The sequence below is a fragment of the Gracilinanus agilis genome, chromosome 1 (genome assembly GCF_016433145.1).
Source record: "Gracilinanus agilis isolate LMUSP501 chromosome 1, AgileGrace, whole genome shotgun sequence".
In the NCBI taxonomy this organism is placed as follows: domain Eukaryota; kingdom Metazoa; phylum Chordata; class Mammalia; order Didelphimorphia; family Didelphidae; genus Gracilinanus; species Gracilinanus agilis.
The window spans coordinates 740,539,892-740,555,619 of record NC_058130.1 but is presented as its reverse complement, the minus strand read 5'-3'; positions in this window follow the sequence as shown (position 1 = coordinate 740,555,619).

Here is a 15,728-nt window from a genome sequence, read left to right as displayed (position 1 = left end):
GAGAGAGAGAGAGAGAGAGAGAGAGAGAGAGAGAGAGAGAGAGAGAGAGGGAGGGAGGCAAGTAAGAGATCTAGTTAGTAGGTGATATGTAGAAGATGGACAGATGATAAATAGATAATAGAAAGAAGGACATAAATAGATAGTAGATGATAGAAGATAGAAAGATGGATGGATGGATGGATAGGTAGATAGATAGATAGATAGATAGATAGATAGATAGATAGATAGAAATGTTGATAGACAGATAAAGCACTTATCAAGGGCTTATTCTGTGCCAGGCACTTCATCATTTGCTGATGAAAGAAAGGCATCTCCTGCTCACCCATTATGATATCAAGGCAAACTGGAGAGATCATTTCACAGGAAAGGCCAGAGTTCGGAACCCAGAAGAGGTAGTTGACAAAGACATTGCTTGGCCTGCCTGTGTATGTAGCTCTAGAGGGCATTACCACCTCTTAATTTCCTCCTAAAACCCCAAATAAGGTCTAGCAATAATAATAATTATAGCTAACATTTATATACTGCTTAATATGTGCCAGGCACTGTGCTAAGCACCTTAAAATTATTATCTCATTTGATCTTCATGACAAATCTAGGAGGTAAGTGTTATTATTATGCCCATTTTACAGATGTGGAAAATGAGGCAAGCAGGATTAAGTGATTTTCTCAAGGTGACATAACTAATACATGTCTGAGGTCAGATTTGAACTCAGATCTTCCAGGTTTCAGGTCCAACACTCTAACTCTGAGAGTGGGTCCATGAAAACAGAGATGGTTTTCATGGCTCTACAATCAATTATGTACTCTATTGTTTCTTTTTAACCCCTTCTCTCTACCCACACAGCCACTACCCTCAGAGTTCAGATTCTGATCACTTTTTGCTTGGATAGTACAGTAGCCTTCTAATTGCTTTCTCTGACCCAAGCCTCTTCCTGCTCTAACCCATTGACCATACACTTACCAAAGTGATATTCCTAAAGGAAATCTCTAATCATGTGTGCTGTTCACTAAGTTTCGGAGGCTCCCTAGTATCTAAAATATCAAATATAAAGGTCTTCTTTTGAACCTGAGTCCTCTGACACCAAATCTAGCATCCTTCCAATCGTACCAAGTTGTTCTCATCAGTCTGACCCTGTCTGAGGGACAGCAGCAGCTCTTAAAGGCAGGGCCCCCTATGACTCTAACTTGGGGTACTTCATCCTGGAACTGGCCCAATAGTAACCCAATAGTAACATGCCCCTGTCGCCCAAAGCTTCTGCATACCTTCCCTTGTTCAAACTGGGCTCCCTCCTCTCTCTGAGAGAAAGAAGGAGACAGGGAGGAGAAAGGGAGGAGAAAGGAAGGAGGAGAAAGAAAAAGAGAGACGTATCCTTAAAGCCCTGGGCGGGGGATTGGGATAAGGAGATGCTGAAGATGCTTTGATCACACTTGTCAAGGAGAAAGGACATTTAGAAGTCACCTCTGCAGAAATGCAAAAGATGCAGCTTGTTTCAAGGCAGACACGTCTTTCTTTATATGCACACCTTCATGCTGGGCTGATAGCTCAGGCTCGTCTGGTGACAGGCAACTGGTCCTCATGAATATAGTCGGTCACCCCATTCCTCTGATCAACAATCTTCAGTGACTATTGTCTCTGGAATCAACTTCAAACTCCTTTGCCTAGCATTCAAGGACCTCCTCAGTGTTGTCCCACCCTGCCTTTGTGGCCTTAAAGTACTCATCCTGGGGTACAATATACACTATATTCTAGCATAAAGCCTGGAATGTGTTTCCCTTTCCCCTCCATCTTTGGCTCTCGAATCCCTACCCATCCTTTAGAGCCCAGTACCAACACCCCAGCTTCCGAGAAGCCTTCCAGATTCCCCTCTCATCCCAGATGATTACTATGTTTTGCCTCCTTGTATCTCAGAAAACACTATGATCACACCCCTCTAGCAATCAACATTTATTAAGCGCCTGCCATGTTCCAGGAAGATGGAAACTCTTCTTATGTAATACTGTGGGTTACAATTACTGATATTTGTAGATTATGAACTCCAGGACAGCAGGAAACAGTCTTACCTGAGGCTTCATATGTCTTATGATGCTCAGTACACAGTAGATGTTTAATAAATATTCATTGTCTCCTCTTTTTTTCTTAAAACCCTAATCTTCTGCCTTCGAATTAATATCAAGTATTGGTTCCAAGGCAGAAGAGTGGCAAGGGCTAGGCAATGGAGGCTAAGTGACTTGTCGAGGGTCACACAGCTAGGAAGTATCTGAAGCCAGATTTGAACCCAGGATCTCCCATCTCCAAGCCTGGCTCTCTATCCACTGAGCTTCCTGGCTCCATCCTCATCTTTTCTTGAACTGGACCAAAGATTTCCTTGGCATAGGGAACCCCTTCTGCCAATATAGATAATCACTTCATGTCCCACCAAGGGCATACTAAGAGGTTAAATGACTTGTCTAGGGTCAGATAGTCAATAGGTCTCAGAAGCAGGATTTGAACCCAGGGTCTTTCTAACTGTGAGATCAGCTCTCCCTTCTCTATGCCTCTCTTTGTCTTCAGAGCCCACAACAGAAACTGAGTTTTCATTGACCAAGTTCAATCACGGAGACTCTCACAAAAGTTCTGTCTTTTGGCTTGTGCCCCCATCTAGGGTTTTCCTGCTCTCATCAGAGCTTGGCGAGAAAAAAAAAAAAAAGAAAGAAAGAAAAAAGAAAGGACCCTCAACACCCATACATGTTCTTTGGTTAACAGTACCCAGGATGGTAGATGGACTTTAATTAACCCAACACAAATCCCTACAAAGATCTTCACCTGGATCCCTAAGTGGACAACATTCATCTGCTCACCTATAAGAAAACTGGTCCACAGGAGTGGCGTGAGTTGTCCAAGGTCCTGACTTCCCTCCCTCCTCCTTCTTCCTCTGATTTTGTGACCAGCTGTTCTACCTGATGAGATGCCAGGCACATCCTCTGAGGGAGGGAGGGCCGAGATTCCCCAGAGGCAGATTAGCTGCCTGAGCAAGGAGCCTGTCCAGCAGGAGCAGTTAATAACAAATTCATTTCTCCAAAAGACTGTGAAGAACACCACCTCCCCTGTTTTATTGGCATCAGCTCAGCCTCCTCCTGGATGGGCTGCCTAATTGATGGAGGTTGAAACTCAGCATGAAGGAAAGGAACAGCCTGGCCAGTCTCTGCTAGCTAATTCTATCTCTCATTTGGGAGATATAGACCCCTCGTTTCCCCTTTCCTGTTCCCATGATTCAGAATTGGACAAGCCTGGGCCAGATCTAATTCTCAAGTCCTGTCCCTGGGGACCAGTTGCTTTTGTCCTAGGGAGAGGTGAAGAGAACACTGGACCTGGTGTCAGGAAGACTTGAATTCAAACCCAACCTCAGTTATTTACAAGGCTATATGATCCTGGGAATGTCACTTTGCCTCCATCTGCCTCAGTTTACTCAACTGGAGAATGGGAATAAAAGTAACCCCTGCCTCTCAGGGTTCAAATGACATATTGGTACAGTACTGTGCTAATCTTAAAGTGTTAAAAAATGCTAGCTATTAATATTGTTAAGACCATTGTGTCCTTCTGCAGAAGATAGGATTCAAGTTGAGTCCTGAAGGAAGGCAGTGAGCAAGCCAGGGGATTCCAGTCTCCTTCTTTCCCTGTTTAGTATTGTCATCTCTAACCTCCCTCAATTACAGAAGAAGTGCTATTCCTTTTTAAGACCTCTGCATTAGGAGAAGAGGGAAAGCAGGAGCTATACCACTAATAAATTTAAATAGTTTTACAATATTAAAAAAACACACACACACAATTTATGGTGTGTGTTGGTCCGGGCTGTCTCTGTGTCTCCTCTCCAACCATCATCATTCCTGTGTCTTCCTGCCCAACCTGGGGATCTGACATCTCATGACACTTGCCCATTATAAGAGCCAGTTCCCTGCTTAAAGCCCCTGCCCCTTCCTCAAGCAATCAGGGGAAAACCTTTAGAGTTGCTTAGCACCTGTTTCCCCAGCAACCAAAGCCATCTCCTCTCCTTTGCTCCCCTGATGGCCACAGCCATGCCCTACCCAGTTCAGCTCATGCCAACCTCTCATGATAGCTTAGAACCTCTCAGGAGCAATGAGGAAAAGGGACACTGAGGCCTAAAGAAAAGTGATTTCTGGGGCAGCTAGGTGGGTCAGTGGATGAAGAGCCAGGCCCAGAGGCGAGAGGTCCTGGGTTCAAATCTGGCCTCAGACATTTCCTAGCTGGGTGACTCTGGGCAAGTCACTTGACCCCCATTGCCTAGCCCTTATTGCTCTTCTGCCTTAGAACCAATACACGGTATTAATTCTAAGATGGAAGATAAGGGTTTAAATTTAAAAAAATGACTTCTCTGGCCAGATGACACTGTGAATAGGCTGCCAGGCTCTCAATAAGGAAGATTTGAATTCAAGTCTGGCCTCAGACACTACTTGTGTGACCCTGAGCAAATAATTTAATCCTGTTTGCCTCAGTTTCCCCATCTTTATGTAAAATGGGGATGATAATAATAGCAACTACCTCACAGAATTGTAGTGAGGATCAAATGGGAAATTTGTAAGCACATAGTAGGTACTATATAAATGTTAGTTTTTGCTATCCAAGACCGTATAGCCCACTTCTAGACTTCTAAAAAAAACTGACAGAATATTTGTACTTTTTCTTATGATATTTATTCTATACAAAAACTTTTTTTAAAAAAATCTTACCGGGGCAGCTGGGTAGCTCAGTGGATTGAGAGCCAGGCCTAGAGACAGGAGGTCCTAGGTTCAAATCCAGCCTCAGACACTTCCCAGCTTTGTGACCCTGGGCAAGTCACTTGACCCCCATTGCCTACCCTTACCAATCTTCCACCTATAAGTCAATACACAGAAGTTAAGGGTTTAAAATTAAAAAAAAATCTTACCTTCCATCTTAGAATGGATACTAAGAATCAATTCCTAAAAAGAAGTGTGATAAAGACTGGGCAATTGGGGTTAAGTGACTTGCCCAGGGTCACACAGCTAGAAAGTATCTTAGTAAGATTTGACTCCTAGGCCTCCCAATTCCAGGCCTGGTGCTCTATCCACTGAGCCATCTAGCTACCTCTGTACAAAATTTTTGATACACTTCTTATCTCTCACTATAGGCTACAAGCTGCTTTATAGGTAGGGATTGTTCCATTTTTTTGTACTTGGATCTCTAAAGCCTACCACAGTGCCTTGGCACATAATTGTTACTTAATAAATACTTGTACATTAATTGATTAATTGATTGCATCACTCCTAGAGCTCCTGACACACAGGCCAAAGGCCTTTCCACTGGGCCACACTACCTTCGAGTCCAGAACCAATCTCCAGCATGCCTTGCACTGTGTAGGTCAGAGCTTGTGATTCCACTTACTGTCCAAGTGACACCTTTATGACTACCTCACACTGAGGAACAGCTGGAGTTCTTGACCCCAGGGGCATGGAAGCTGGGGCTGGGGGTCTTTTCTGCCTCTGGCTGTGGCTATACCTGGGAGGAAGACTGGGAGAGTAGAATGATGGATTAATGACTGGAGGACATGCAGGCCTTTCCTCCTTCATCACCAGAGTGGGAAATGGTTGCAAACTAGCTTTAAATAAGGGATCAATTCTCGTTAAGGGCTCTTCTTGGCCTGAGAGGCGTAAAATAAATGTCAGGTCGATCTCCACTGAAGGTGGGTGGATGGAGATGTCAGAGATGGGGGGAGGAGATGAGTGTGAAGCAGAGGGAAGGGGAAAGAGACAGACAGACAGACAGAGACAGAGAGACAGAGAAAGAGACAGAAAGACAGAGAGAGACAGTGACAGAAAGAGAGACAAAGAGACAGAGATAGAGACAGAGAGAGACAGTGACAGAGACAGAGAGACAGACAGAAACAGAGAGAGAGAGATACAGAGACAGAGTCAGAGACAGAAACAGAGACAAAGATAGAGAAAGACAGAGAGACAGAGACAGAGAAAGAGACAGAGAGAAAGAGATAGAGAGACAGAAACAGAGACAGAGATAGAGAAAGACAGAAACAGAGACAGAAAGACAGAGACAGAAACTGAGACAGAGACAGAGAGACAGAGAAAGAGACAGAAACAGAGACAGAGACAGAGAGACAGAGACAGAAAGACAGAGAGAGAGAGCAGGAAACACATCTGTCTAGAGCCTTGAGTCTTGTGTGAAGCTGTCTGGAACTTCAGGACTCTGTGACTATGGCCCTGGCCTGCCACAGCCATTTCTCCATTCTCTCTGCCTTCAGGAGACCAGTGGAACTAGGCTAATTGAAATCCCCAAGGGAAGCTAAACAGGCCATCACAACCAATTATTATAACCTTCCTTTGAACCTCTCTCCACACTGCTGACCAGGAGAGGAGCTAATGGATAGAATCAAGATGGAGGTCTCAGGTTTCTGGGCCAGATGTGTGGCTCATTGGGGAGGGAGGGAGGGAGGATTGCTCAGTCTTTCTCCCTTTCCTCCCACATGCCCTGGTCCTTGAATATAGCTGTGCAATTAAAGTTATTTTCAAAAATTGCCTTAGGAGGCAACCATCAGAAAGCAGAAAGAGCACAGGACACAGGCAAGAGTCTTGCTCTAGGAGAGAGGCAAGGTAGTGAAATCTTCCCAGTTTCTCTCTTCTCATCTGGAAAATGAGTGTAATCAGATGTGCGCCCACCTACTTCACAGGGTTGGTGGAATGAAGGTGTTTTGTAAATTGCAAAGTTTTATAAAAACTGGGGTTGTTTATTCATCTAAAAAACATTTATGAAGTCTCCTCAAGGTACGAGGCACTGTGCTGGGCCATTAGAGGCAAAAGAGAAACCTCTGTCACAGCTCAAGGAACTCCTGTAGCTCCCTCTTTCTTTCCTATGGGATCAAATATATGCTTCTCTGTTATCTCTAAGAGCTTTTTCACAGTCTGATTCCAATCTTCCTATATCTGTATCTGAAGAGAGAGAGAGACAGACAGACTTTTAGATAGATAGATAGATAGATAGATAGATAGATAGATAGATAGATAGATAGATAGATAGATAGGTGGATAGATGGATGGATGAATGGATGGATAGATGGATAGATAGACTGACAGGTAGGCAGATGGGTAGACATACATACATACATATATACATAGACAGGTAGATGGATAGGTAGATAGATATCATTTAAGTCATGTCTAACTCTTCATGACCCCATTAGGGGTTTTCTTGGCATAGATACTGGAGTGGTTTGCCATTTTATTCTCCAGCTCATTTGACAGATGAGGAAACTGAGGCAAACAGGGTTAAGTGACTTGCCCACGGTCACACAGTTAGTAAATGTCTGAAGCTGCATTTGAACTCAGGAGAATGAGTCTTCCTGAGTCTGGGTCTGGCATTCTATCCATTATACCACCTAGCTGCATACATATTTATATGTTTGTGTGTGTGTGTGAACATTATTCTCCTCCACACACTCAACATCCCAAGCAAACTGTCCTGCTTTTTGCTCCCCCAATCCATTTCCGGTCTCCACAGCTTTGCACAGGCCATTCCCCCATGCCTGGAGTATACTCCCTCCTCCCGTCTGCCTAGAGTCCTTCAAGGAAACACTAGCATAATTCTCCCGACTGCTAGTGCCCTTTCTCCAAGAAATTATTTTGTATATTTTTTACATTTATTTTCTATTACTGTTGTTTACTCCAACAGAACACAAGCATCTTGAAGATAGGAACTGTTTTGTTTTTAATCTTAATATCTCCAGTAGGCGTCACAGTTGCTAGGACATAGGAGGAACTTAAATTCTTGGTGAATATTGAATGAATGAATATAGGAAATAATATTTATCTCAATTCAGAAGCAAAAAATGTGCAATGGAAAAAAAGTTAGAATCTTTTCCAAAAATATCAGGAATAAAGCAAGGGTGCCTATCATCACTGACTATTATGGGATTGTTTTTTAATAACTCCTAACTTCCATCTTAGAATCAATTCTATGTATTGGTTCTAAGGTGGAAGAAGACAGTAAGGACTAGGCAACGGGGGTTAAGTGACTTGCCCAGGGTCACAAAGCTAGGAAGTATCTGATGTCAGATTTGAACCCAGGACCTCCTGTCTTCAGGCCTGGCTCTCAATCCACTGAACCACCTAATGACCCCCTATGATGGGATTTTTATCAGAGAAACTTGTAATTATGTTGCTACAGTTCTCTATTTGTAGTTGCTAGTCATATAGTTCCAGAAATGCTAGTTATAACAATAAGACAAAGAAAAGAAATAGAATAAGGAGAAGCAAAGAGAAAATGGAATTGAAGTTTTTAAAAGATTCTATGATGATGTAAGAAAACACTAGAGAGAATCAACTAAAAATTAATTGAAAGCATAACTTCAGCCAAATTACAGGATACGATAGATTAATCTACATAAATCATCCATATTCCCATGTATAAACAACAAACCCCAGCAAGAAGAATTAGAAAGAGAAATCCCATTCAAAATAACGACAGAAGCTGTCAGATATTAGGAAGGGTATCTATCAAAATTCACCCAGAAACTCTCTGAATTTAACTAGAAGACAGTCTCTGCAGATGTAAAGACAGACCTAAATCATCGAGAAAACATTCATTGCTCGTGGGTAGGTGAAGACGATAGCATGGAAGTCCTAATACCATCTGCATTAATTTACTTATTCTGAGCTGCACCCATCAAACTCCCCAAATAATACCTTATCAGAGACAGAAAAAATAATAGAACTCACCTGGAGGAAAGAAAGGTCAAGAATCTCAAAGATAATAGTGAAAAGTGGGAAGGAAGAGTCTTTCTGTAACTCTACTGCAAAGTAATATTCCTTAAAACAATTTAGTGCTGGGGTTGGGCTTTTGATTCTATGGGGCTCTCGTTTTGTTTTTAAAGAGAAAGGGGTCGATCAGTGGAACATGTTAGGTATGTCACATCCAAAAGCAAACAAACGGAGAGGCGTAGTGTTTGATAAGCCTAAAGACCCAGGTTGGAGGGGAAGAAATCCTAGTGCATGCACTGATCTGCACTGGTAAGGGGGATTTCCTCACTGGGGATTTCCTACACCAGGGAAATTACAGGTTTGGACAGGAAAAAAAAAAACCAAACCAGTGTTATCTGTCAACAGTCAGTGTCCTCAGGCAGGTGGGTGTCCATCACCCACCACTCCTCCTCTCACTGCTAATCCAGGGTTTTCTTCTGGGACTATTTCTCAATCATGGCAGAGCTCTCATTCCCACCCCTCCCTTCCAGACTCGAACAGTTGTTTCAGTCACTCACCTCTAGACAAGGGAATGCTCCAGCACCCTATTTAATTCAATTGGATAATGACATAGGAAAATGAAAAACGGCACAAACATGGAACCCAAAAGCCCACTCATTCCCCTTTCTTCAAACCAGCTTCCTTTGGCCAAGTACTTCATGGCAAAGTTAGCAGTATCCCCACTCCTGCCCCGCTGTGGCTCCCTCCTCTCTTCTTTCTCTCCCTTCTGTTTCTCTGTCCATCCCTCTTTCCATTCCTCCCTTCCTCTGTTTCCCTCCAGTTTTTTGGTCATTGCTCTGTTTTTCTTTCTACTTCCTCTCCTCTCTCTCCTACTCTGTCTGTCTGTCTGTCTGTCTGTCTGTCTGTCTCTCTCTCTCTCTCTCTCTCTCTCACACACACACACACACACACACACACAATATACTTGAGATAGAAGCTATTGTTTCTAGAGGGTATTTGTGTCCTTCTGTTGACAGAGGTTATTTGAGTGGTTCAGATAGGAGGACATATCATTAGTCCTCATGTCCATTCTTCCTTGAGACTGACCTTCTGCTGGAAACATCTTCCAGTCCATTGTGGACAGAGGTTCTTTAGTGATCGCTTTCCTAAACTACTATCCATCTCTGTGTGTCTTTCTCTTTCTCTCTCTCTGTCTCTCTCACTCTCCCTCTCTCTATTTGTTTCTGTCTCTCTCCCCTCTCCCCCTCTCTCTTTCTCCTTCTCTCTCTGTCTCTATTTCTCCTCTCTCTCCCACTCTCTCTTTCTCTTTCTCCCTCTCTCTCCCTCTCCCTCTCTCTCCTCTGTCTCTCTCTCTTTGTCTCTCTCTGTCTCTCTCTGCCTGTGTCTCTGTCTCTCTCCCCCCATTTCCTCTTTCCCCTCTCCTCTTCTTTCCTCTTCTCCTCTCTTCAGCTCTATCCCTGACTGTGAACAGAATGCTTTAATTATAAATGATCTTCACTTAGTAAACTGGGTCCATACTTGACATTCAGTGTTTATCACACAAGTAGATTCAAGAAGGCCCCACATTCCCTTGCCCTTCCGGAGTACTGTGATAGCCCGGGCATATCGTTCCCATGTGTGCAGGTACTTCAGGCCTCTGGTTTCCTTCCAAGATAAACCTATCTGTGGGGAGTCATCGTTTGCCTCCTCCTCTCCCCCTTGCATGCCACCACCCACAGTGAAACCAGATGACAGCAGGGTTTCTTCTTATGCTTTGGACTGATTTCCATGAGGAGGAGGGGGAGGCAAGACTTCTTTGACAACCATAAGCAAAACAGAAATTAAGTCTTCTGTCAAAACGTCTCTCACGCAGGCCTATTACCAGGGCACCTCCTGGCAGACAGAGGGAGACTGGAGCTGTCAGGATTGCCAAACAGTGTAGGTGAGTTAACTGAGATTAATTCAGAAGAAAGTGGAGAAGACTGTCTTGGGGTGGGGGTGGCGGGGTGGAGAAGAGCTGATATGAGGAAGGACCCCAGAAGGGAGTCAGTATGAAGGGGGGCTCTTTGGAGATGAGGAGTGTGGGAGCTGGGAGAGGGAAGGGACTTGGAAAGACATGATGTCAGAAAGGTCCCTAGGAGGTAAGATGGCAGGAAAGCAATTCTCGAGGATAGGATTGGAAGATGGAGGGTAGAAACCTGGGAGTGCAATTGAAAGGATCCTGGGGGGAAATGGATGATATGGGGAGGATTCATGCGAGATAGCTGATATGGACGGGCTCTGAGGGAGCAAGGCGTTGGCGGATGGAGGGAAAGAAAAGAGAGGAGAGACAGTAAGGAGAGAGGTTTGGGGAGAAAGGGATTGGTGGGATGATATGAAGAAAAATCCTGGCGTCAGGGGGATGTGAGGTGGGAAAGGGAGATAGACAGATACATGGATAGATAGATGGATGGATGGATGGAGAGAGACAGAGAGAGACATGTAGACAGACAGACAGATGCATACATACATACATAGGTAGGTAGGCAGACAGGTAGGTAGGTAGATAGATAGATAGATAGATAGATAGATAGATAGATAGATAGATGGATAGATCGATAGGTGGATACATACATACATACGTAGGTGGACAGACAAACAGACAGACAGACAGAAAGAGATAGAGAGATAGAAAGATAGATAGATAGATAGATAGATAGATAGATAGATAGATAGATAGATAGATAGATGGGTGGATGGATGGATAGATGGATGGATAGATAGATAGATAGATAGATAGATAGATAGATAGATAGATAGATAGATAGATAGATAGATAGATAGATAGCACTTATTAAGTATTTAACTATCTGCCAAACATTATGGAGCTTGAGGGTGGGGGCTGGTGTAGCTACGAGAGCTGAGGGGAATGAGACTGGCTATTAGGGAATAGTGGCTATGTGAAAAGAGAACAGGGTAGAGAAATGATATAAGAGGTGGCCCTGAAAAGAATGGAAAAGCCTGGCTCACTCTCAGTTGAATCGGGCCACCCCCAAGACTAAACTAGATCTACTTGAATCCAGAGTCAGAGGCCCTTTTCTAGGAAGGCCTTCCTTTTTGCTACACTCTAGACAAAGCAGATGCCTCTCTTCTCCCACATATTTTGTATTCTCCTGCCTCCTCCACTTTTATGCTCACTGCTCACTTCCATATAAAACGCCTTCTCTTCTAGGAAAGAGCACTGGAATTGAAGTGAGAGGACCTGGGTTTAAATCTCATCTCTTATCATTCAATGCCTCTGTGACTTAGGAAAGGTGCTGATCCTTTCTGGATCTCAGTTGTTATTGTTATTATTATTATTATTATTATTATTATTATTATTATTATTATTATTTACTATCCCCACTGACCTTCCATAGTATTTGATTTTTTAAACCCTCACCTTCCATCTTGGAGTCAATACTGTGTATTGGTTCCAAGGCAGAAGAATGGTAAGGGTTGGGCAATAGGGGTAAAGGGATTTGTCCAGGGTCATACAGGTAGGAAGTGTCTGAGGCCAGATTTGAATCCAGGACCTCCCGTCTCTCGACCTGGTTCTCTATCCATTGAGCTACCCAGTTGCCCTAAAGATTAGTTTTCCTGATTTCAGGTTTAGCACTCTACCCACTGCATCCCATAGTTGCCTCAAACTTTAGTAGCCCTTATTTCCTGCTCTTCAAATTGAAGGGACTGGACTCAATGAATTCCAAGTTCCCTTATAGCTCCACATCTATGAGTCTATAATCTCCAGTGCTCACTCAGATCTCTGAGCAGAACCCCCTTTTGATTCAGTATGAAGCCTCAGGAATATCTTATTTCCCACAAATCATCCAAAACCATAAAGTGGCAAAAGTAGCAAAGCGTGGCTAGATGAATGCCTGGAGTGACAGATGCCAATGTGATTTCTGAGCTGAATATATATGAACACAAAAGGAAAGAGGAGAGAAGAGGAGAGAGGGAAAGAGAAAAGAAAGACAGAAAGAAGAGTGAGGAGGGAGAAGGAGAGACAGAGAGAGAGACACACACAGAGACACAGAGAGAAACAGAGAGAGAGAGAGAGAGAGAGAGAGACAGAGACAGAGACAGAGACAGAGACAGAGACAGAGAGACAGAGAGAGACAGAGACAGAGAGAGACAGAGAGACAGACAGAGAGACAGAGAAGTTATTTGTGTATGTAAGAACAACCCTATATGCTGGTCTACTACCTCCCAAATCCATTTTACTTTTTCTGTTCAGTAACAAATCATTCCTATTTTGTGCCATTTTGTGGGTATAAATTAAAAGACTGGGTCTGTCTGTGGGAGACCTGTAAGCATAAGATATGAGAGAAGTGATCACCTACTTGATCCAAGCTTGGAATGACATCTTCACTTCCTGTGTGATATCATGGTATCACCTTCTTCCTCCCTGGATCTCAATTTCCTCATTTGCAAAATGGAGATAACTATGTTACAGAATTGTCAAAGGGATTAAAAATGATCATAGGGGGAAGTGAGGTGGTTCAGTGGATAGAGGTCCAGACCTGGAGATGGAAAGTCCTAAATTCAAATCTGGCCTCAGACACTTCCCAACTGTGTGACCCTGAGCAAGTCATTTAACCCCCATTGCCTATCCCTTACCCATCTTCTGCCTTGGAGCCAATACATAGTATTTATTTTAAGATGGAAGATGAGGGTTTTTAAAATTTGCTTAAGAGCCCCCACTTCAATTAGCTAAGTAACACAGTGGATAGACTGCCAGGCCTAGAGACAGGAGATCTTGGGTTCCAATCTGGCCTCAGACATTTCCTAGCTGCATGACCCTGGGCAAGTCACCTAACCCTGATTGTCTAGTCCTTACTGCTCTTCTGCCTTAGAAGTGATGCATAGTATGGATTCCAAAATAAAAGGTAAGGACACTTGCCTTGCATCTTAGAATCCATACTATGTAGTGATTCCAAAGCAGAAGAGCTATAAGGGATAGGCAACATGGGTTAAGTGACTTGCCCAGGGTCACGCAGCTAGGAAGTTGCTGGAGTCAGATTGGAACCCAAGACCTCCTGTCTCTAGGCCTGGATCTCAATCTGAGCCAGCTAGCTGCCCCAAGTAAGGATTACTATTTTTTTAAAGCTCCTTTTCCTCTCTAAATCTCCTTCTTGAACAGCTAGATTTAAATCTGTGATCTGAGAGTAAGCAAAAAGCCAGTTATTTTAACCAGGAAGCAAGGAAAATAATCTAACACCAGTCAGCGAGAAGCCAGGCCAGCTATTTCTCCAAACTACTGCCTCCCAGAACACTGGGCACTAAAGGTTACAAGTCGGCTCATCATCGCCATGCCTTAAATGAGCTCATCTCCCTCACAGTCTGAGCTAGCAGAACAGGGAAAATAAATGTGGGAGCCCCTCTCTCTCCCCTCCCTGCGTTAGCCCATCAGCTCAGCCCTGCAATCTTCAAAGCAATAAAGAGATGATCATACCTTCATCATTAGAGGAACACTGAACTCGACCTGCCGAGAAGGCACTGGAGCCCCAGTTGCTTGGAAGGCACCCCAGCAGAAGCATTAGAGAGACCCTACTGCTTCCTCTCAGGAGTGAAAGGGACATGCCTACTGCTGGGCCCCTTAATAACCCTTCTTCCAAGAACTCAGAACCCCCTGGCCAGATGCAGCCTGGGAGAAATGCTTCCCCACTGTTATTTCCACTAGGATTGCAGGCAAGAAATGAGCCTGTGTGCCCTTGTTCTTCTCCTCTGGTTCCCCAGGTTTAGTATTTTGTTTGACATTTTTTCCAGGCCTGAACCTGTCAGAGACAGAGACAAAGACAGAGAGACAGAGACAGTGACAGTGACAGAAACACAGAGACAGAAGAGAAAGACAGAATCAGAGAGGCAGAGAGTAGAAGAGGAAATAAAAGGAGACAGACAGAGATGGAGAGAGACAGAGACAATGGCAGAAAAAGAGACAGAAGAGAAAGACAGAATCAGAGAGGCAGAGAATAGAAGAGGAAATAGGAGACAGACTGAGATGGAGAGACAGTGGCAGAAACACAGAGACAAAATAGAGACAGAATCAGAGAGGCAGAGAGTAGAAGATGAGATAGAAAGAGATGGGAAGAGAAAGAGAGAGACAGAGGCAATGACAGAAACACAGAGACTAGAGCAGGGGTCGGCAACCTTTTTGGCCGTGAGAGCCATAAACTCCACATTTTTTAAAAATGTAATTTCGTGAGAGCCATACAGTGCTCACAGTGCGCACTCCTGTAACAGCGCCTGAAAAAAATGGACTTTATGGCTCCTGCAGAAAGAGCCTTATCTGGCCCTCAAAAGAGCCAGATATGGCTCGAGAGCCATACATTGCCGACCCCTGGACTAGAGTAAGACAATGAGAGAGACAGAAAGTAGAAGACGGACTAGAGGGAGACAGACAGACAAAGCTAACCAGATTCTGAGATAAAGACCCTTATGCAGCCTCCAATGGACACTCTGCAAACGTCCTCATCTAATAAGAGTCTATGCCTCTTAAGAGACATAATCACCACTATATCCCAGCACCATGTCCCCAAGGGCTTGTGGGAAAACCCAGGTAATAATAATAATTAATAATGGTCATTTTTCAGTCATGACTAATTCTTCATGACCCCAATTGGGGTTTTCTTGGCAAAGTTATTGGAGCAGTTTGCTATTTTCTTCTCCAGCTCATTTTACAGATAAGAAAGCTGAGGGAAAGTTACATGACTTGCCCAAGGTCACACAGCTAGAAAGTGTCGGAAGCCAGATTTGAATTCAAGATGATGAATCTCCCTGATTCCAAGCTCAGTAATCCATCCACTGTGCCACTAGCTGCCCAATAATAATAGCTGATATTTATGTAACACCCACTATTTGCCAGGCACTGGACCAAGTGCTTTATAATTATCTCATTTGATCTTCACAACAAGCCTGGTAGATAGGCACTCTTATTACTCTCATTTTACAGATGAGGAAATTGAGGCAAACAGAGATTAATTGACTTACTCAGGGTCACACAGCTGAAA